We start from the raw sequence: 24629 nt of genomic DNA, 5'->3' as shown, positions 1-24629 counted from the left end.
ACACATGTATTTAAAACATTTCTACACATACAGTAACTCCTCATATATACACATTTAAGACAATATGAATAAAAACAATTCAAGAATAATAGTATTTTAATTTATCTGAGGTTTAAGTTGGAAAATACAAGATGTCAAGAAAGCATGAAATATTCAAATATCTATGTATTACATTAAACATTAACTACATACATATTTAAAATGGAACAAAATTATACTTACTTTGAGATATTGTTTATTCTATCATTTCATAAAATGTTTTAGTTAGAATTTGTAATTGCATTTTTACGTTAATGATTTTTGTGATCATTGAACTGCTATTTAAAACTTCTAGTGATTTTTTAACACATCATTTTTATGTTGATGTAATTGCTGAAGACAAATTTTTTTCTTCTGATGGTAGAAATTTAATTTCATGCCCACAAAAAGAAATTTGCAAATAAAATCGCAGAAAACTTTCTTCTGCTGGTGTGTAACTCTAATTTAATCACATTTTTTACAGCTTTGTAAATTATCTGTAATAAAATTCGACTCTTGAAATCTTATGCTCATATTGTTATGAATAAGAATTAAATTTGTTTTACAAATATGTATTTTTAATATATGATTCAATTCCATCAGGTATTCTAGGGAAACAATCACTTGTATAAATTAATAAAATCTGATGTGCCCTTTGAAACTTCTTCAAACTGAACTTGGTTGTTTGATTTTTATTTATTTTTATTTTATTCATTTTAATTTTCAGCTTTATTGAGGCATATTTGACAAATAAAATTGTGTAAATTCAAGTTGTACAACCTCAGGATTTATAATATATATAAAGTGCACATGCATTTGTGCATGTATATATGTGTAGATACATTATATGTGATATATATATCAGGTTTTATCCATTTTGTTGCAAATGACAGAATTGCTTTCAGAAGGTAATGAAGAATGATTTTCTTTAACTACTCATTCTTTAAATTTCTTTTTCAATCAGTAGATATATGTTAATTCCACATCTTGACAATTGTAAAAAAATACTGCAATAAATGAACATAGGAGTGCAGATATATCTGCACTACTGGTAATTTCATTTACTTTGGATATATACTCAGAAGTGAGATTGCCAGATCATGTGGCAGTTTTAATTTTTTGAGTAATATCCATACTGTTTACCATAAAGCCTGTACTTATTTACATATCCAGCAACACCAAACAAGGGTTTTCTTTTCTCCACATTCTTGCAAACACTTGCTGTCTTTTGACTTTTTGATGAGAGCTGTTAAATCCTATTTTTTTTTTTAAGATTCTATAAATTAGACAAAAGCTTATTTCTCATAAGTTCGTCAGGTAAAGGAAGAGGAAATAAGATATATGAGAACAAATTACATGAAAACATTTATGCAGTTAAGATAGGTTTATTTATTTTGGTTTTCAATAATGATAGATATAGTTATCTGTATTTAGGGTATACAGCATGATATTCACAGTACCTATATATCTTGAAATGACTAAACATGGCTAATTAGCATTTCTGTTATCACACACAATTATCATTTTGTGCTATGAACACTTTTCTGTGGATTGAGTCCCTCATTCCCTATCATTCGAATGGGTCCCATGCCTGGGCTCCTGGCTTGGGTCCTGGCTCTCTCCCTTCCAAGTACCCATCGCAATCCCACCACGCCATGCCCTCCAGTCGCCTTCCTTCTGGCCTCCTTCCCTTGTCAGGCCTCCTTTGCCAGGTCCCTGTCCCTGGATTCTCATCTGGGCCAGGATGCCTTATGGGAAATAGAGCCCTGCCCCTTGCTTGGGCCCTTGCTCTTCCTGAGTGCTTGGTCCTGCACCCGGAACCCTGACACCTGGCAGTGGCCCTGGGCCTGGATCCTGCCTGCCCCTTGCTGGATCCCCTGCCTTCCCTTCCCAGTGTGTGGCACTGAAGAGAGAACCTAGGGGAGCTCTATCACTGAGCTAAAAATCTAGTCCTCTCTCTCTCTCTCTCTTTATATATATATATATATACACACATATATATAATTTTTTTTTTGAGACAGGGTCTAAGTTTCCCAGACTAGCCTCAAATTTATGATCCTCTTGCCTCAGTCTACTGTCTGGGATTATTCAAAGGGTTAGAGTAAGATATTAGAGAGGAATTCCAGCTTTGGTCATCTTTGCTTTACATAGTATTCTTTTTCTCCATACATTAAATAAATAAATATATATATATTTATAATATAAATATATAATTTTATATAATATATATATAATAATTTTATATAATATATATATATATATATATTCACAGCCCCCAATTTTTATCAAAAAACAAATAAAAGTCATTTCAAGGTCAAATTTATATTAAACATTATAAGATATGAAAATGATTTATGACATATATCTTACTGAATACTTTTGTTTTTTCTTCTTAAATATCAACTCCTTTATTCACTTTTATGTATCTTTACTCAGCTGTTCTGTGTGACTATCCATAAAATAACATGTTCTTCTCTTCCTAATGGATCCTCTTTTTATGTCTACTAATCTGGTTGTCTCTGTTTATTGTACCACTGTATCAAGTTTTCTAATGTATTATTTTATTACATATATATGTGTGTATACATCTATTTCATAACCTAAAACATTTATTGCTGACATGGTCCAATATGCTGTCTACTAGATATATGAGGCAATTTAAGCAATTTGAATAGAGCCATTTGGAATTGACATGTGCTGCAATAATGAAAAAAAAAAAGTTTAAGATGGATTTGAAGCTAGAAAAAAATGTAAAATCTCCCATTAATGGTTTATATTGATTATAAGTTGAAATTTTATTGTATATGTTAAGTATATCATTAAAATTAGTGTAAATTTGTTTCTATGTTATTTAATGAATTTTCCATACCCTGATAAAAATGTGTATTTTGCACCCTGTAATGGTTCATTTATATTTCTACTGGTCAAAACTATTCTAAATAATAAAGTTGAATGATATGTACCATAATTAAAGAATATTTAGCTCAATATGAAATAATTGTGTCAATAAAATGATAATAATGAAGTATCCCATATTGCTTATATTGTATATAACATAAAGATACACTCCACAGTGAAAATTTTATTAATGCTGAACTCTGAAGACTAGATAGGAATTTGTATTAAAAAACTAGTGGGGGAAAGTTTGCCATCCATGATAGATAATTGATATTCTAAAAGACTCATATAGAATGATTTGAATAAGAGAGAAAGCTAGAAATATATAACCAGATGGTAAAATGCCACATATCTATCTAAGGAATGATCTGTCTTTTAGAAATTATGTTTGTAGAGATTTATAGACCAGAATGACTATCTGCATAAAAATTAGGAAAGATAATTGTTAAAAATCAATTTCCTTGACTCAAAGTAGCATATTACTTTAAAGTTTACATAATAATTTACTTAAATTCTTGAAATATTTACCCAATATTTTTTCCTTTATAAATTTATTTTTTTATTTGTAAATTTTCAGTATCACTTTTTAAGGTGAAAAGTTTGGGCTTTTACTGTATATAACACATAAATAAAGAATAGTTGTTTACAAATTCTACAATTTCAGTCTTGCTACCATTTTTAAAAGAAGTTAATTCTGAACTTAAATGATCAAAAAATAGAAAAAGAAAATAATTCTGCTAGTGATTTCATGGTCCTGTTTTACCTCATTATCTCTTGTTGAGTCTCCTACTGTTTGTAAAATTGAAAAATCATGCTGAGTTGAATGTCCAATGGCCTGAATAAAATTGATTTTTACATTGTGTATCCCTCTTTCTACCTTGGTCATTGACAGCAATGCAAAAACAAACAAATAAAAAAACAAGTTGTTATAGTCAACATATTCTTTATGCACTACCTGCATAACTACTTTTTTTTATTTCTTTCTGTTTTGCTTATGTTGTTTATGTACCCTTATAATGAATAAACTAAAAGAGTTAGATATAAGAATGATCATTTTTAAAATCAAGATTAAGACAATTCTTAGTCCTCACACTAAAATCATCTATCAAAATCGTAACTAAAACTTTAAATAAATTTTAGATTAACTGCAGACTTTAGATTTCAAAATTATATTATTTAAGACTGAAACAAATAATTAAATATAGAATAAATTTATTATTGGAAATTCAGTTTTCTTCAAAATTATATAGCTGAGAATCAGAGATATCAAAGGTGACATGACATACTAAGCTAAAGAAAGTAACACTAGTCTTTTTCTGTTCACTTCTAACATGTAAAACATGGTAGAAATATTTGTTTCTATCAAATAAATGTATAAACATGAGTGAAGTAAAAAAAATAATAACAAGAGAAAATATATTTTGCTTTGTATATTTGCTGTGGCATGGTTCAATTGAATTATGATTGAAGTATGTTCCACCAGTTCATTATTATATTTTGCCTTGAACAATTTTATATAAATTCATTAATATATTCTGAATTCTAGTTTCAGAATCCTGGGGCAAGATTTTATTTTTAAACCGAAGTTCAACAATCCTCTTCTCTTGGTGCTAAGATAATACTTGGTTTCTTAACTCAGTGCTTTAATTTAATTAAGCCCTCCTGCTGTTTGGAAACAATTGTTCTAAAATTCTGTTTTGTACTAGGGAAAGAAAAATTACTGCAACATTTCAGTCTTCAGAGGATGGCCCACAGGGAAGTTGGATCCCAGTGTCCCAGAAGCTATTAAATATAAAAGCAGCTTGGCACCGATTCACCTTAGTACAACTGCTAGAAAATTAGTTCATGTTAAAATGCATTTAAGTAATTTAGTGTAGTAATACTCTTCTCTTAAAACATCTCTGAAATTATGCTGAATGTAAATATAATATCCACATAACCAACTGTCCTTAAGGGATTTTGATTGCTCTCTTGATTTCAGGAGGGTAATCAAACTACAAATAACAATTTAAAAATTATTAATTGGAACAGATTTTGCAGCTTGTTGATAGTATTACTTATTTTAATAGTATTCACAAGGGAGTTTACAAAATCATAAGCTTAGTTGCCATTATTTATGTCTACCATTTTTAAAGGTTATCAAAAGAACAGAATTATTGATTAATAGTAGGCTTATTGATCTATATGACATAGATAAAAATAATTAGCATATGTAACATATAAATAATTAAGTAGAAAATAATTTAGAAGTTTAAAATTCTGTAATAAGTCTAGGAACTAAATTATAGAAGCTTAATATTGTGTGACAGTTATTTATACCTTCATGCTGTACTCAATTCATGTCCATTGGTAATGGTGGTTAAGAAAAAACTTTTAAAATTTTATCAGAAATAAATTAATAATTATAGTATAAAAACAGTATTATTTTTCTTTTAATATCTTTCAAAATTTCTTTCTAGGGATCAGTTTATAGTAAAATATGTTCTCTTTAGGCTTGAGATAAATATTTTTTTGTCTTCATCAGAATATATTCTTAGAAATTTTCTTCTCTTATAATTCATATTATACAATATTAAGTAATAAACATCCACCAATTATTCTGTCCTAATTCTTAAATGTTCTACCACCTGCCTACCACCCACTTCTACCCTTTCCAGGGGGAGGAGATGAGTTATGAGAGAGATACAGCTTTCTCAGATTTTCTCTGATCCCAGCTTTTTTACATACCCCCATAAAGACATGCAACAGAAGCAAATGGTATAAAGGACTTATAAACCTCACAAACCCAATGGGACAATGAATATTACAATTTTAAGTAAGGAATAAGACAGATCCTTTTGCAGGAAGTTTTCCCTAGGCTCTAAATGGGCTTTTTCTTAAAATAACCACCTAGCCAGCTAAACAAAAGAACTCACTGCAGAACTCAACAGCATGCTTAACTGCAGAAATTTCAAACTTAATTCCTTGTGTAGTCTAAGTAAGGGATTGAATAAAGCTATGTCCTGCTTAGAGAATCTAACTCACTGAATTTATTCGCCTCAAAACTCTGCTTAGAGAATCTAACTCACTGAATTTGTTCTAAGCTGTCATAAACTCTTGGCCATTAAGAAAATCTTTCCTTTCTAAAACTGATGATGATGATATTAGTAAAATAATAATATTTCTTAAGCAATATAGTTATGGAAGAATTAAATGTGACAAAATTTTAACAATGCTTAAACTACTGCTATCTTGCTAAAAGTTGGCAGGTAATGAACACTTAGTTCCTTAAATAGAACTTCCATAGCATGCAGTTAAAGAGGGCACTGCTGTTCCTAGTGCCCCACATTGAGGCTGGTATTCTATTGATAGGTGGGATTATTCATTTTAAGCTAGAAACTGGGTTATTAAGAGAGCTATATCTCAACTTGCCGTCTGTGAATTTGACTTTACCAGAAAAAGAAAGAAGAATAAGTTGTGCTGAAAATATTAACAATTTAAGATGAATCAGTTTAACTTAAAAAGTCTTCAGCTTTGTAAAATTTTGACATCAATATTAAAAAATTTCAGTTTTGAGAACAAAAGAAAATATCATCCAAACTATTTGTGTACAGCTGTATATCACTCAAAGTGTCTGACATGTTTTGAAAAATATCTAGTGCTATGAAAGAAGATATAACAATTAAAATTCTTTAATTTCATTACTATTGAAAATTACATTATTGTTTGAATATATTGTTTAAAATTACATGATTGTTTTAAATACAAGAGTAAAAAAATTCTTTTAACTCCAGGAGAGTATCAAATTGATTAGTAGTTTATTAAACAATAGTTAATATTTAGATCCTTGGCATTAAGAAATTAACTACTAAGATACAAAACAAGTATTATCTTCCTTGGTAGAAAAAATAAATTTTAAAAATATTCATTAATTGTCTTTGCAACTAGGAGAATGTCTGGATTATATTAGACACTAATACATTATTAGTCATTTAATCATTAGTAGGCACTCAATGATTCAAGCTATTTAAATTTGTACACATACATTGAATAATGTTATGCTCAAGGAATTTTGTTAGGTTGCACATGATAAATAAAAAGGAAGAAGATGGATTACTTACTATCAAAGATCATACTCAAGCATGACCTAAGATATAGTATATGCACCCTGTGTTTTTCTTGAATCTTTGAATGAATACATAATACATAGATGCTCCTGGAGAACAAAAATAAAAATATTTCCAGACATTGAAGATCCATTATGGAAGCCCTATTGCTTTCTGGATAATTAGAGAAGAATTCTCCTTTGAGTCTAAGTGGCAAATGAAAAAGGAGAGCAGACTGAATAAAATATACTTTTAACAAATTTAAAATCCATTACTTAGAGAACAATAGGCTTGACGACCACTGAAACTTTCCATTTATGTTATTTTTTTGTTCACTTTTAGTAGATGCCCAATTTTTCTACCTCAAATACAATTAATAATAGTCTCTAACATACAGACAGCTAACTCTCCCTTATGGTGGTTGCAGCATAGGCTTAAATGTTTTAGGCTGTAAAAATAAGCAATGGAAATCAATGAACTTGTCAATTAATTATATTATTGTTAACACACTTTAAGTTTAAACATACGTTTTGATATGAAATTTCATAATTTTTCTTTATATATTAGACACTTTTGTTTTACATATTATCTTTTTCATTTTCCCAAGTATCCTTAATTACACTCTAAATATTTACATAAATTTGCTCTTTTCTTCATAAAGAACAGAAACTTGCTTTCTAATTTTTGAACCCAACAGTGCTAAAAGGTGTTTTAAGTGATTCAAGGAAAAGAATAATCACAGCATCTGGGAATTTTGAGATGCACTGTACTCGAACTTTATAACAATCTGGCATGAAATAGTTACTTATACTGAGGACATAATTGAATGAAGGGCATTACAAAGCCTTTCATTCCATCTGCTGTATATATTTTGAATCTACTTAAAACATAATACAAAATCACTTCACAAAACAATGTTGAGAGCCACAGCCAAAGGGGCCCCAGCAAACTTCCAGCTGCCAGCAAACTTCCAGCTGCTGGCTGATGATTGGCTCACAGTGGCCCCAGCAACATCTAGCTGATTGGCTCCTCTGCGGTGATGTTCATTGGGCTGTTTCCCTGCCCTTCAGACTGCCAGCTGATGATTGGCTCACAGTGGCCCCAGCAACATCTAGCTGATCGGCTCCTCCACAGAGCTGCTCATTGGGCTGTTTCCCTGCCCTTCAGACTACGGAACTGCTCATTGGGGGACTTCTTTGGCTCCGCCCAAGCGACCCAGCCAATCGGCCTCAAGAGCAGGAGGATTGTGGGAGGTTGGTGTGGGAGAGAGGCTGGTGGAAGCCGGTGGTGGCAGTTGGGCTCTGAGGGTTTCTTTTCCTGAGGAGCTGTTTTGCTTGGCATTTGTAGTTCTAAAAATAAAGTTAGTTTCTTTTGACAAGTGGCTCCTGAATTGTGCCCAGCCAGACTGCGGCATTTGGTGGCTCCCACGGGGAGCGACTGAGGGTAAGTAAACTGCTCGCCCCTGAGGGCAGGGCGAGAGGATGGGTAGCCATTCTAAGATTCCTCTTTTGTTTTGCTTCATTTTTGTTTTAAGTTGCCTGTCCCTGGAGATGAGTGAGACGGAAGAAAAACCGCTCACATCTGAGGAAAAACTATTTGCGTCTGAGGAACAGACAGGGAGAAAGGACGGATGGACATGTCAGGAGGATAGAAAGGCTATAATGATTTTGTGTTGTTCTAACTTTATTTCATTCTGTCTCGGTTTGGTTTGGTGTTATCTTGCTGGGTTGTATTATAGTAGAAATACGGGATCAGCAATTAGTAAAAAACAAACTGAAAGAGTGTTAAGTAAATTGTTAGAGCAAGGAGGCTTCCCAATAAAATCAAGAGCAGTCAGGGCATACGTTGATATAATACAAAAATATAGCCCATGGCTTTTTAAGGAGGAGTTGTTAGATATATCACAATGGAACCATCATGGTGAGGATTTAAAAAGAATAGAAAAGAACAACCCAGGGACTCTGCCAGTTGGCACATTGCCATTGTGGACGAACGTATCTAGTTTGCTTAGTCCAAAGCCTTCAGATCAGACAAAGGTAGAGGAAGGAGAAGACATATTGATTCAAGTAAAAGAGGTCTCTCAAGTTAGTCAGAATGAGGAAATATGGAATTTGTTGTTAGTTATTCAGGCTTAATTTTTATAAATAAAATTATATGGAAATAATATAGAAAACTCTAAATGTGCTATAAATATTGACGCAATTTCTCAGTGTTTTCCAGTGTTACTTTTTCCTATCAATATCACTGAATTTAGACAGGCTTCATTACAAGCATATGTTTAAGTACTTGCAAATTTGGATATTGATGTTTATTTGTGGTTTGAAAGATTCAACATTTTCAATTGCTTTGCCATATATTTCTAAATGTTTTTAAATATTAGAATATACCTTAAGATGCCAAATGTTTATTATTTCAAAATGAGTAAATATTTTCATAATTTTTCAAGCTAAGAATTTCAATAATCTTTTAAAGGGCTTTCAGTTACCATTCCTAGTTTATTATTATATTAAATCTAATATTTAATATTACATCTAATTGAAAATGTACAAATTAAGTCTTATTAAAGAATGAGCTAAATTTTAACAGTTTCTTTAGTTTGAATTCAATGTGATTATCAGTTAAAGCTAGGCATTTACAAACATTTCATGCATTTAGAAGAAATTTTGCAGCTAGGCACAGTGACACATGCCTGTAATCCCAGTGCTTGGGAGGCTGACAGGAGGATCATGAGTTCAAAGCCAGCCTCAGCAACAGCAAAATGCTAAACAACTCAGTGAGACCCTGTCTCTAAATAAAACACAAAATAGCGCTGGGGATGTGGCTCAGTGGTCTAGTGCCCCCGAATCTCTGGTACTCTTCCCCCCACAAAAAAAAAAAAAAAAGAAATTTTAATTTCAAAAATGTTGTTTAAAACATTCAAAAAATTAATGTAACATTTTATGAGAAACAAGAGTGTAAAAAGAGGGAAGACTTGAGCACAAAGATATAGAATAATAATTAAAACTGGTGAACCTGGTGAAATCACACTTGCCTATAATCCCAGTGATGTGACTTGGCAGCTGAGGTAGAAGGTTTGCAAGTTCAAAGCCAATCTCAGCAATTTAGTGAGGCCCTAAGCAACTTAGCATGGCACTGTCTCAAAATAAAAAGGAAAATGGCTGGGAATTTGGCTCAATGGTTAAACACCCTTGGGTTCAATCCCTGACCATGATAATAATAATAATAATAATAAGAAGAAGAATAAACACTGGAAAAAGCACTTTTGTAATATTTCTCCTGACATCTTGTTTTCACTTAGCCATCACATTTTTTGTAAAGAAAGATTTAAATGCCAATTAATACAATGAAGATAATATATTTTTTAATTATTTCTCAAATTACTTAGGACCTTGGAAGGAAAGAAGTCATATTTATTGATTCCCTTCCAAAATACCATTCTTTTTTGTTAATATTTATTTTTTAGGTGTAGTTGGACACAAAGCCTTTATTTTATTTACTTATTTTTATGTGGTGCTGAGGATCGAACCTAGGGCCTCACACGTGCTAGATGAATGCTCTACCACTGAGCCCCAGCCCTAGCCCCAAGACAATATTCTTTAAAACTTGGTTAGAAATGTTTTCATATAAATTTACAGTTTCAGATTAATCACTCTCACTAGATAAGCTCTGCCATCTCTACATACCTAGTTGATATATTTTAGTGTCTTACTAATAGAATTTTAAGGTAGAATTTCTATATCCATTTTTTTTCATTTATTTATGGGGTACTAAATGATATTTTGATGTATGTATAAATTGTGTACTGTTCAAAACAGGATAAACATCTATACCTCAAATGCTTTATATTTCTTTGTGGAGAAAACATTTAAAATTCTTTCTTCTAGAGTTTTTATATACATAGTTTATTTCCATTATCTACAGTCTTTTTTTACAGTAGAACACCAGAACCCACTTCTGTGTAGCTTTCACTTAGTACCCACTGATCAGCCTTTCTCATCCTCCCTCCCAGCTGCTCTCCCCAACTTCGGAGAACCACTCTGCTCTGTTTCTAGGAGTTTCATTGTCTCTTCAGAAAGTTCCATTATCTACTCAAGATTTAATCTAGTTTTGATTGTTCCTATTCCCTTATTATACATGAATGATTCATTTGTACATCTTGTTTACTTTTAAATTATAATCCATTTAATTCCTTTGATTTTTTCTAGATATAAACTACTCCAAGGCATAATAATGTCTCACCTAATGATGGAAGTATCCATAGAATCCTTCCCATATTTCTTTTTAAAATTCTATTTTCTTCATGATGGAGCAATGCCTTTAAGCCTTAATAGATTATACAGCTTAGATGACTTTTCTTTACCTTGGAGTATAATACAAAACTCTTTAGCAGGTCTTTTTACAGCTCTTCTGATTTGCTTTGCTTAAAAATAAATGGCAAAATGTACAGGGTAGACTTAGAGATAAACAGGGAAGTGATTATAATAATGATTATGAGAGATGATGGTGACTTGGATCAAGATACTAACAGTGAAAGTGATAAAAACTTGGCCTACCTAGAAATCGTTGTACTCTGAAACTAGTGATAACTGACTCTTTGTTATATTAGAATTAAGGGAAGAGAAAATGAGAGGTATTGAGAATAACACACAAATTTTGTCCAAAAAAAAAAAAGAAAGAAAAAAAGGAAAAATGGGCTTGCAACTTGCTGATATAGACTACAAGGTTAATACAACTCAAAAAAAAAAAAAAAAGAAATAGAAAAAAATCCATTATGTGGGTTGTCATTTCACTTTCCCTGGTAGCCTTGATAGCACAAGTTTCTAATTTTGATGTGTTATAATTTACCTTTTATTTTTTATTTGTGCTTTTGTCATAATATTTTAGAATCCTCTGTCAAATTCTATATTATGAAGATAGATCCTCATGTTTTCTTCTAAGAAGTTTATAGTATTTAATTTTATGTTTAGGTCTATACTATAAGCCCACTTTAGAACATGGAGTTCTAGTGAGGTAAGGAACCAATTTTTCTTTTTGATCAGCACCATTTGTTGAAAATACTATGATTTCCCTCATTGAATGGTTTTGACATCCTTGTCAAAAATCATTTGATCTATGATATATCAGTTCTTTTGTAAATACTCAACTTTATGCCACTGATCTATATGTCTATCCTGATGCTAGCAATGAACTTTCCTAGTTTCTCTGTAGTGTGTTTTGAAGTTCTATATGAATTTTGGAATCAGGTATCTAGCTTCTACAAAAGTCAACTGGAAATTATGATTAAGAAATGCATTAACTATGTATATAAGTTTGGAGAATCACCATTATTGCAATAAGTCTTTTAAATAGTGAAATTTGGATATTTTGCATTTATTTATATCTTTCAATTTTTGAACAATATTTTTCCTGCTCTGTTTTATAATTTGTTACTAAGTTTATTCTTTAGTATTTCAATATTTTTCATGATACTGTAAAGGAATAATTTTCTTGACTTCTTTTTAAATTTTCTATTATAAGTATATAAAAATAAAATTAACTTTTTGTATATTGATTATTTATCCTGAAGCTTCTCTGAATGCAATTATTCACTATAATAGATTCCAGATTTCCTAGGATTATCCATGAACTAATTGAAGTCATCTGTGAATAGACATACTTTTATGTTTTCCTCTTTTACCTAGCCTCCTTTTATTTCTTTTTCTTGCCAAATTGTCCTGGATAATATCTGTATTACAAAGTTAAGATGAAAGTGGAGAGGATAGATAATTCTTTTTTGCTCTTTATCTTAAAGCCAAAGCTTCTACTCTTAAATCATTAATATGATATTAGCTATAGATTCTTCATAGATATTCTTTATCAGACTGAAGAAACCCCCTTCTACTTATAGGTTGTTGAGATAATTTATCATGAAAAGTTTTTTATTTTTATTAAATGCTTCTTTTACTTCTATTAAGACTACCATGTAATTGTATTTTTATTCTGTTGGTAAGAAGTGTTACATTAATTGATATTTAGCTATTAAACATTGCATCTCTAGAATAAATCACATTTGATTGTAGCACATAATTATTTTTATAAATTTCTTGATTCATTTTTCTAATATTTTCTTGAAGTTTTTACCCATGTTTATATGTTGATTTTTAGTTTTCTTTTGATATCTATGTTTGGTTTTGAAATCAGGGTCATAGAGTTGATACAATTAGCTGGGAAGTATTCCATTATCTTTCATATTTTATAAAATGATTTAAAAATAAATTCTTTTTAAATGTTTGGTAGAATTCAATAGTAAATTCTTTTGTGATGAGCTGTTAGTTGGGGATAGTTTTTAATTACTAAATTATTCTACTTATTTGCTATAAAATTATTTAAATTTTCTGTTTCTTCTTTAGCCAATTTTGTTAGTTTGTGTTTGTGTTAGTTTTGTTAGTTTGCTTTCAGAAATTTTTATTTCATATAAGTAACATAATTTGTTTACATATAATTTTTCATAGTATCACTTTATAATTGTTTTTATTCTTGTAAAGTCAGTAGTAATGTCCTTTCTTTATTTGATACAAATTTGAGTTCTTCTCTTTTTTCATCATCAAACTAAGGTTTTGACAATTGTGTAGGTTTTCTTCAATTAACCATATTTCAGCATAATAACCATTTTGTTCATTTCATCTATTGTTTTATATTTTTATTTTATTAATTGATGTTCTCGTATTTATTATTATCTTTCTTTGCTTTAGGTTTAATTTTTCTCTTATGTTTTCTATTGTCTTATGGGAGAGGCTGGGTTTTTTTATTTGATATCTTTTATTCTTTCTTTTTTTTTTTTTCTTGTCTTTGGTACTGGGGATTGAAATCAGTGGCACTAAACCACTAAGCTACATTCCAGCCCTTTTTTGTATTTTGTTTAAAGACAGGATCTGGCTCAGTTGCTCAGTGCCTTGCTAAATTGCTGAGGCTGGCTTTGAACTCATGATCCTTCTGTCTCAGCCTCCCAGGCCTCTGGGATTATAGGTGTGAGGTACCATTCATAGCGGGATCTTATGCTTTCTTAACAGTCATTTATAACAATTCTTTCACCTTCAATTATTACTTTAATAGTACCCCTTAAGTTTGGTGTGATTTTTATTCATTTTCATTAATCTCATAACATTTTATATTTCTTCTTCTTCTTCTTCTTTTTTTCCTTTAAAGGAATGGTTCTTAGTGAGAGTTTAATTACTAAATATTTCTTGAGTTTCCCAAATATTTTCTACCAATTCCTAGTTTCTTTCAATCATGATTGGAAAACATTCTTTCTATGATTTCAATTCTTTTAATTTCATCAGTGTTTGTTTTATGGCTGCTAAGTATATAGTGTATCCTACAGAATATTGTTTGTGTACCTGAGATCTATATTCTGTTGTTGTCAGATGGAATGTTAAGAGATATCCTTTAGGTCTAGATGGTTTATAGAGTTTTTCAAGTCCTGTAGTTCTTTGTTAATGATGTAATTGTTTTATCCATTACTGAAAATAGGATATTGAAATCTCCAATTATTGTCGTTGAATTGTATATTTGTTCCTTATTTCTGTCAATGCTTTTTCTTCCTCTATTTTGTTCTTATGTTAGATGTACATGTCTGTATAGGGATAATATTCTCTGGTACTCTCCTTAACTAGTTGGCTCCCATTCTAGGCTTTATCTTCCTTATATTTGTGGATATTTTACAATTGCCTTTACTACAACTCTCACTGTTCTTTAAATAGTCCTTAGGTTAAAATTTTCCAAGCTCTCTTACAAAATGGAGTCATGTCTTTGGGAAACTATTAGGAGTTTTTCATTTTAGGGCCCATATTTCCCCTCATAGGCAAAAATCTTAGAAAGAATTTTTGATTTGTGAAGGGGAAAATGCCAAGCTTCTCTTTGCCAAATAGTATCTTCTTTATTTAATTTTCATAAATTGCTTTAGATGTTTCTTCATTTGCTCTTTACCTCTAAGACAATATCAAATAGCTTTAATACTTATTGTTTTTAATTTTTACCAGTTTCAGTGGACAAATCAAAAAGGGATAAAGAAGGACACTACATACTGCTCAAGGGAACCATACACCAAGACTTAACTATCATTAATATATATGCCCCAAATAATAGTGCAGCTACGATCATCAAACAAACTCTTCTCAAGTTCAAGAGTCAAATAGACCACAACACAATAATCATGGGAGATTTTAACACACCTCTCTCACCACTGGACAGATCTTCCAAACAAAAGTTGAATAAAGAAATTATATAGCTCAATAATACAATTAATAACTTAGACTTAATTGACATATACAAACTATACCACCCAACATCAAGCAGACAGACTTTTTTCTCAGTAGCACATGGATCCTTTTCAAAAATAGACCATATGTTATGTCACAGGGCAAATCTTAGCAAATACAAAGGAGTAGAGATACTACCATGCATTTTATCTGATCATAATGAAATGAAATTGGAAATCAATGATAAAATAAGAAAGAAAAATTCCTACATCACATGGAGAATAAACTATATGCTACTGAATGAACAAAGGGTTAGATAAGACATAAAAGAGGAAATTTAAAAAATTCTTAGAGGTAAATGAAAACTCAGACACAACATATTGAAATCTCTGGGACACTATGAAAGCAGTTCTAAGAAGAAAATTCATTTCATGGAGTTCATTCCTTAAAAGAAGGAAAAGCCAACAAACAAATGACCTCACACTACATCTTGAAGCCCTAGAGAAAGAAGAACAAATCAGCAGCAAATACATTAGAAGGCAAGAAATAATTAAAATCAGAGCTGAAATCAATGAAATCAAAACAAAAGAAACAATCGAAAATATTGACAAAACTAAAAGTTGGTTCTTTGAAAAAATAAAAAAGATTGATAGACCACTAGCCATGATAACAAAGAGAAGAAGAGAGAGAACCCAAATTACTAGCTTACGGGATGAAAAAGGCAACATCACAACAGACACTTCAGAAATATAGAAGATAATTAGAAATTATTTTGAAACCCTGTACTCTAATAAAATAGAGGATAGTGAAGGCATCCATAAATTCCTTAAGGCATATGAGCTACCCAGATTGAGTCAGGATGATATAAACAACCTAAACAGACCAATATCAAGTGATGAAATAGAAGAAGCCATCGAAAGATTACCAACCAAGAAAAGCCCAGGACCCGGTGGATATACAGAAGAGTTTTACATGAACTTTAAAGAAGAACTAATACCAATACTCTTCAATCTATTTCAGGAGATAGAAAAAGAGGGAGTACTTCCAAATTCATTCTATGAGGCCAACATCACTCTGATTCCAAAACCAGATAAAGACACTTCAAAGAAAGAAAACTTCAGACCAATATCCCTAATGAATATAGATGCAAAAATCCTCAATAAAATTCTGGCAAATTGGATACAAAAACATATCAAAAAGATCATGCACCATGACCAAGTGGGATTCATCCCCGGGATGCAAGGCTGGTTCAATATAGGGAAATCAATAAATGTAATTCACCACATCAATAGACTTAAAGATAAGAACCATATAATCATATCGATAGATGCAGAAAAAGCATTCTACAAAATAACAAAGAGTGTTTATGTTCAAAACACTAGAAAAATTAGGGATAACAGGAAATTTCCTCAACATGGTAAAAGCTATATACTCTAAGCCTCAGACTAGCATCATTCTAAATGGAGAAAAATTGAAGGCATTCCCTTTAAAATCTGGAACAAGACAGGGATGCCCTCTCTCACCACTTCTATTCAACATAGTTCTTGAAACACTAGCCAGAGCAATTAGACAGATGAAAGAAATTAAAGGCATAAATATAGGAAAAGAAGAATTTAAATTAGCACTATTTGATGATGACATGATCCTATACCTAGCAGACCCAAAAAGTTCAACCAAGAAACTTCTAGATCTAGTAAATAAATTCAGCAAAGTGGAAGGATATAAAATCAATACCCATAAATCAAAGGCATTCCTGTATATCAGTGACAAATTCTCTGAAATGGAAATGAGGACAACTACCTCATTCACAATCTCCTCAAAAAAAAAAATAAAATACCTGGGAATAAACCTAACAAAAGAGGTGAAAGATTTATACAATGAAAACTACAGAACCCTAAAGAAAGAAATAGAAGAAGACCTTAGAAGATGGAAGTATTTACCTTCCTCATGGATAGATAGAATTAATATTATTAAAATGGCCATATTACCAAAAGCATTTTACAGATTCAATGCAATTCCCATCAAAATCCCAATGGCATTCCTTGCAGAAATAGAAAAAGCTATCATGAAATTCATCTGGAAAAATTAAGAGACCCAGAATAGCTAAAATAATTCTAAGCAGGAAGAGTGAAACTGGTGGTATCACGATTCCAGATTTTTATACTATAGAGCAATAGTAACAAAAACAGCATGGTACCAACACAGGCTGGTAGACCAATGGTACAGAATAGAGGACACAGAGACAAATCCACTAAATTACAACTAACTTCTATTAGGCAAAGGTACTAAAAACGTGCAATGGAGAAAGGACAGCATCTTCGACAAATGGTGCTGGGAGAACTGGAAATCCATATGCAACAAAATGAAATTGAATCCCTTTCTCTCACCAGGCATAAAAGTCAACTCAAAATGGATCAAGGAGCTAGGAATCAAACCAGAGACTCTGCATCTAATAGAAGATAAAGTTGGCCCTAATCTTCATCACGTGGGGGCAGGCCCAAAATTCCTTAATAAGACACCTATAGCATAACAGTTAAAACCAAGAATCAACAAATGGGACGAATTCAAACTAAAAAGTTTTTTCTCAGCAAGAGAAATAATATGCGAGGTGACTAGGGAGCCTACATCCTGGGAACAAATTTTTACCCCTCAAACATCAGATAGAGCTCTAATCTCTAGAGTGTACAAAGAACTCAAAAAGTTAAACAACAAAAAAAACAAATAACCTAATCAGCAAACGGGCCAAGGACTTGAACAGACACTTCTCAGAAGAGGATATACAATCAATCAACAAATACATGAAAAAATGCTCACCATCTCTAGCAATCAGATAAATGCAAATTAAAACTACTCTAAGATACCATCTCACTCCAATAAGAATGGCAGCCATTATGAAGTCAAACAACAATAAGTGCTAACGAGGATGTGGGGGAAAAGGTACACTCATACATTGCTGGTGGGACTGCAAATTGGTGCAGCCAATTTGGAAAGCAGTATGGAGATTTCTTGGAAAGCTGGGAATGGAACCACCATTTGACCCAGCTATTCCCATTCTCGGACTATACCCAAAAGACCTAAAAAGAGCATACTACAGGGACACAGCCAAGTCAATGTTTATAGCAGCACAATTCACGATATCTAGACTGAGGAATCAACCTAGATGTCTTTCAATAGACAAATGGATTAAAAAAATGTGGCATTTATACACAATGGAATATAACTCAGCACTAAAAAATAACAAGATCATGGCATTTGCAGGGAAATGAATGGCATTAGAGCAGATTATGCAAAGTGAAGTTAGCCAATCCCTAAAAAACAAATGCCAAATGTCTTCTTTGATCTAAGGGGGTGACTAAAAATGGGATAGGGAGGAAGAGCATGAGAAGAAGATTACCACTAAATAAGGAAGAGAGGTGGGAGGGAAAAGGAGGAAGAAGAGGAGTTGCATGGAAGATAGGAGACCCTCATCATTATACAGAATACATGTATAATGTTGTGAGGAGAAAAAGAAAAAAAAAGTGTGTCACATTAGATTGGATATAAAGAAATGATGGGAGGGGAGGGGAGAAGAAGGGGGGATAGGAAGGGCTGCAGAATAGGACATTATGATTTCTGTATGTATATAGGTGACTGTATGACCAGTGTGATTCTGCAATCTGTACAATCAGAAAAATGAGAAATTATACCCTGATTGATTCAAATGTATGAATTGCCAATATCATTTAATGTCATGTGTAGCTAAAAAAAAAAAAAAAGTTAGAGAACCCTGTTGGAAAGGCCCATGAGGCAAGGAGGTGAGGGTGGTCATTGGCTGACATTAACAAGGGGCTGAGGCCCTCAGTCTAACACCCTGAGTCACTGCATTCTGCCAACAGCCACTTGAGCCTGGAAATAGATCCTTTTGTTTCTATCTTGGCTGACACTTTGATCGAAATCTTGTCAAAGCCTGAAGTTTGTGATAATATTGTTATACAACAATAAATAATTAATGCAAAGTATATATCAACAATGTCCAGAAAAGAAAAGCAGAAAATGAAATTTTTGCTTTGTTGATTTATAATCGTGCTGGTAAAAAAAAAATTTAATAAAGAAATTCAGGGGCTGGGGATGTGGCTCAAGCGGTAGCACACTCGCCTGGCCTGCATGTGGCCTGGGTTTGATCCTCAGCACCACATACAAACAAAGATGTTGTGTCCGCCAAGAACTGAAAAATAAATATTAAAAAAATTCTCTCTCTCTCTCTCTCTCTCTCTCTCTCTCTCTCTCTTTTTCTCTCTCTTTAAAAAAAATTAAGAAATTCAGTATTTAACAGCAAAAAAAAAATACCAACTATAATTATCTTACTATTATCTTGTTGATCCTTTTATAATCAGAAAACTATTTACTTGAATATATATTACTAGATATTATCCATTGGAATTACTCATACTATTTTTAATGTTGAGTTTTTGAATTAAAATAATAGATTATCACATGTTTTACACATATGTATAAATAAATATACATATGTATATATTCATAAGTATTCCTTAAAATTTTCAATGTCACTGTGGATAATTGATAATATATGTCAATTATACATATAGATATATGCCAGTGTATTCCTGATATATCTAAATAATTTGTTAATATTTTCAAGACCCTGATATGAGTGTTTCTTTAAATTTTATGCCCTGAGAACCTCACTGACCTCATCATAATCTTAATCCTGATCCTTGGTAGAGAGGGCTAGAATGTAGGACTGATTAGGCAAGAATTTAATTATTTAAAGGCTTTTTTTTTTGAAAACTAGTTAACACTATGTAACAAAGAATTAATTTACTTAGAGGAATATTTAACTGTAGGAATATTTTGACATAACTTTGAATCTTGCCTTAGGACTTTTAAGATTGGTTAAGTTATATATAAAGTCTAAAATTCTTCGGAAAGATTGAGAGTGTATTTGTTAACTGATAGTTTTCAAACAGGAATAATCAGTAACATAAAAACCAAAACTCAAAAATCCTTCTGTTTTTCTCACAAAGGCAAGCTTTCCGCTGACTCTTGAGGAATTTATTGGATTTGGAAATTGATAAAATATAATGTGAGGGAAGGGGAGGGGGGATAGTAGGGGATAGGAAAGGTAGCAGAATACAACAGTTACTAATAGGGCATTATGTAAAATTGTGGATGTGAAACCGACGGTGATTCTGCAATCTGCATTTGGGGTAAAATTGGGAGTTCATAACCCACTTCAATCTAATGTATGAAATATGATATGTCAAGAGCTTTGTAATGTTGTGAACAACCAATAAAAAAAAAGAATGTAAAAAAAAAAAAAAACCACACACACACACATATTCAAAACAAGATGGTATGTGAGAAAGTGCATTATAGGAGCTGGAGTTGTGGCTCAGCGGTAGAGCCCTTGCCTAGCACGTGTGAGGCACTGAGTCCTATCCTCAGTACCACATAAAAATAAATAAAACAGAGGTATTGTATCCATCTACAACTAATATATATATATATATATATATATATATATATATATATATATATATTTATTTATTTTAAGTGCACTTCCCGCCACAATACCTCCCGCCTTTGTTTGTGTTTCCTTGGCCCCGTCTTCATGACCATCTGGACCCCATCCGCCATCTCCAAAGGGCTCAGGAGGGCCCTGGCTCGCCCTCACCTTTATCAGCATCCACCCGGGTGGCAGTCCTCTCCCGTACTGCGCAGACCCGCAGGAGCTGCAGCAGGCCAGATGCAACCTGGAACCCCAGCCCTGAGCGCTTCGCAATCAATTACTTTGAAATCGGTCTGGGCAAGGGTAGATTTGGGAATGTCTACCTGGCTCTACTGAAGAAGAACCATTTCATCATGGCCCTGAAGGTCCTCTTCAAGGCCCAGATTGAGAAGGCAGGACTGGAGCACCAGCTGCGCAGGGAAATCGAGATCCAGGGGCATCTACAACTCCAGAACACCCTATGCCTGTACAACCATTTCCATGATGCTATTTCCATGACGGGTATACCCGATTCTGGAGTATGCTCCCAGGGGTGAGCTCTACAGCTTGCTGCAGAAAAGCGGCCCCTTAGATGAGCAGAGCTTCAGCAACGATAATGGAGGAGTTGGCAGATGCCCTGACATATTGCCACGACAAGAAGGTGATTCACAGGGACATTAAGCCAGAGAAACTGCTGCTGGGGCTGATGGGTGAGGTGAAGATTGCAGACTTTGGCTGGTCTGTGCATGCTCTCTCCCTCAGGAGGCAGACTACACGTGGGACTCTGGACTACTTGTCCCCAGAAATAGTGGAAGGCAGGACCTATGACAAGAAGGTGGACGTGTGGTGCGTCAGGGTGCTCTGCTATGAGCTGCTGGTGGGAAAGCCACCTTTTGAAAGAACCTCTCAGAGTGAAACCCAGGGACGCATCCTCAACATGGATGTGACATTTCCCCCCTCAGTGTCTGTGGGGGCCCAGGACTTGGTCTCCAAGCTTCTTAGATATCAGCCCTCAGAGCGTGTTTCCCTGGCTCAGATTCTGGAGCACCCCTGGGTGAAGGCTCACTCCTAGAGGGTGTTGCCTCCCAGTACTCAGAAGGCTTCCTGAGCCCATCTACCTGTATCCTTCCTGTGTATCCAGGGAACTCTCCCTCATTTGTCTTTTTAAATATGGGGTGCTAATTAATAAAAACAAAATCATTTAGTGCAAAAAAAAGAAAAAAGAAAAGGAAAAAGAAAAAAAAGAAATTGATAAAATATAAAATACTCATAAATTTAAGATTAATAGGCCATATATGACTGACATAATTCAGGTTGCCTATACATATGTAAGTGTAATCACTACTGGGCTACATGTAGTAGAAAAGGTAATTATTTAATTCTGTTGATACCTTTGATACAAATGTGACGGTTAAATCCTCTGGTTATTTTTTTCATAAATACAATTTGCCATAATATCTAATACATCACAGTATGACTAAACACTGTATCCAAAATTTGGGATCCTAGAATCAATCTAAGAAATTGTAGAAAGCAAAGGAAAAAAAAAGATTTTTCCCCTTTTACATAATTTTCCTTAAAAATTTTATTTTGAATTTCTTGAACTGCTAATTCAATCAAGATATTGAAAAACAATTCAAAATGACAAGTTATCAGAAATAAGTAAAACAAACTTATATTTCCCTTATGAATTTAATATAAAAACTTCTATTATAAGTATCTTTATATGATTTATTTACTCATTTATCATTTGAGAAAAGGTATCTTACCCTTGACTTGCACCATGATTTTGCTGTTTCAGGAGGCAAATACTCTTTCTTTAGCGTGAAAATGACAGATAATTTCTTTCATATATTTGAGGTTTATTATACAAATAGGTTTGGATGCTAAGCAGCTGGTATTCAAATTAAATATAATCTGTGCTCTGTTTTAAAATATTCATTTTAGATTCATAGATTATGAAAATATCATGCATTCCATGCAGAGTGAAAAATGATTACCAAGACAAAACTATTTTAAAGTAAGTCATCTAGTAACAAGCAAAATTTGTTGAGAAAATGAGAGACTTCTTAGGGCACAGTGGGAAATCAGAGCTAGTCATTAATTTGTAAAAAGGCATAGATAATTGTAAACTCTTTGTTCAGTGTAACACACTTTAGAGTCTCAGAGTTCCCTTACTTCTTAGTTACTATTCCTAGCTTATTTGATAAAGCAGTTAAAAGTGTTCATCATGTATTTAAGACTTTCATCTAAAAACATTTTAGTTACCTGAAACTAAATATAAAATTAAATTATTACAATATAAGAACAATAGTTTCCTTTCACCTTACTTTAAACTTTTATCATTTTTAAAACACAAACTTATATATAAAGTTATGTGTTTTTCAGTTAGGGACTTAGTTGGAAATATAGCTAGTAAAGTAGTGTTCCTCTTCTCATTTGTTAAAAGCTTAGGTATTTAAAATACTTATCTCTGCATCTTGGATTAAGATAATTGTTTAGGTCTAATTAGATAATGTCTAGTTAGATAATGTGCTGTTCTTCATTAATAAAAAAAAATTTAGATTCAAATACATGAATTGAAGTCCTCTATTGCTAATTGTGTATATCTCTTTGCATTAAATTGGGATGAACAGTATATCTTTATAGGATGAATAACGGGAATTCAATACAAACATAGAACAGAATCCAATAAACTTTCACTTTGCAGTGACCTCATGATGTTAAAAAAATAAAGAAGCTTCAGATATACTTATCTATATATAGTATTGAGTAAGGCACTATACAAAAATCTAATGGAGGCTATTTTGTGAAACATTAAAAATTAAGGAATAAATGAATATTTGGTAAATTATTAATAACAAGAAAATATTTATTTGATAATAAATAATATTTTTTCCTCCCATATAGGAAAACTTAGCTTAGCACATGCTCTTTAACATTGTTAAAAGTGTATCAACTACTACATCCATAGCACAACCATTAAAGCCTTACATAATGTCAAATCTGATAGTTAAGGAAAGGCCATCCTTCTTGATAAATAGCTTATTTACATTCATTATCAAATCATATTTTTTTTCTTGAGATCTCTATATATTAGATCCTTTAAATTTCCCCTAATAAACTGATACTTTCTCAACTTTTTTGTGAGACATAATGGGTCCTTTCTCTTTCTAGGATCTTTTCTCTCCTTTTGAAACATAGCCATACGCTTTCCCACTTGGGTCTCACTGACTCAACTTGTCCATCATTTCACAGGAAACTTGTAGTAAGAAGATGACTTCCTGACTTGACTGATGGGTTTCTAGGTTGTCTGTACATACACATCACGCCACTTACCACCTAAAAGTGCACCTACCCTCCAACTATTATGTTCTTCCCCTGCTTCCAAAGAGTGGAGAATATACTTTCCCAACATTATATCCTCTAGTCCAACAAAATATCCAGAATAAAACAGTTGCTTAGTTAACATTTGTAGGGAAATGTCCATGATTAAATGAGTAATGCAGGAAGTCTTTGAACTTCAAATAAACAAAATAACTTAAAGTCATATCACTTGGGTTATTACTGCATTATTTTATTTCTAGTTTATTAGATATGTTAGAAAAGCCATGGAACAAGAGAGTAAATTTTCCTAGATCTTTAGATTTGAGTTTTTCCTTTTTATTCTCTAAGTACAAGAAATAGACAATTCAATTTATTTCTGTAATTTTGTATTGTATCTACTAGCATGTATTTCTGTTAAAGTATTTGTGATCTAAACCCTCTAATTTTGTTGTAATTAATCAATGCACTCTACTGAAAATTTTAATGTCAACATCAAGCAAATTACTCCCACAACTGCAGTAGAATTATTATCTAGCTTTAGCCAATATTGTTAAAGACAAGCCACTCAGGTAGAAA

The 24629-nt window shown here is 32.3% G+C and overlaps 1 pseudogene; it reads left to right on the top strand.

The window, feature by feature from the left end:
- The first annotated feature begins 1596 nt into the window (after positions 1-1596).
- On the top strand, positions 1597-21798 carry LOC113187270 (aurora kinase C pseudogene; annotated as a pseudogene).
- The last annotated feature ends 2831 nt before the right edge of the window (positions 21799-24629 follow it).

This window comes from Urocitellus parryii, chromosome 10, assembly GCF_045843805.1.
Source record: "Urocitellus parryii isolate mUroPar1 chromosome 10, mUroPar1.hap1, whole genome shotgun sequence".
Classification (NCBI taxonomy): Eukaryota; Metazoa; Chordata; class Mammalia; order Rodentia; family Sciuridae; genus Urocitellus; species Urocitellus parryii.
This window is presented reverse-complemented; position numbering and strand designations above follow the sequence as displayed.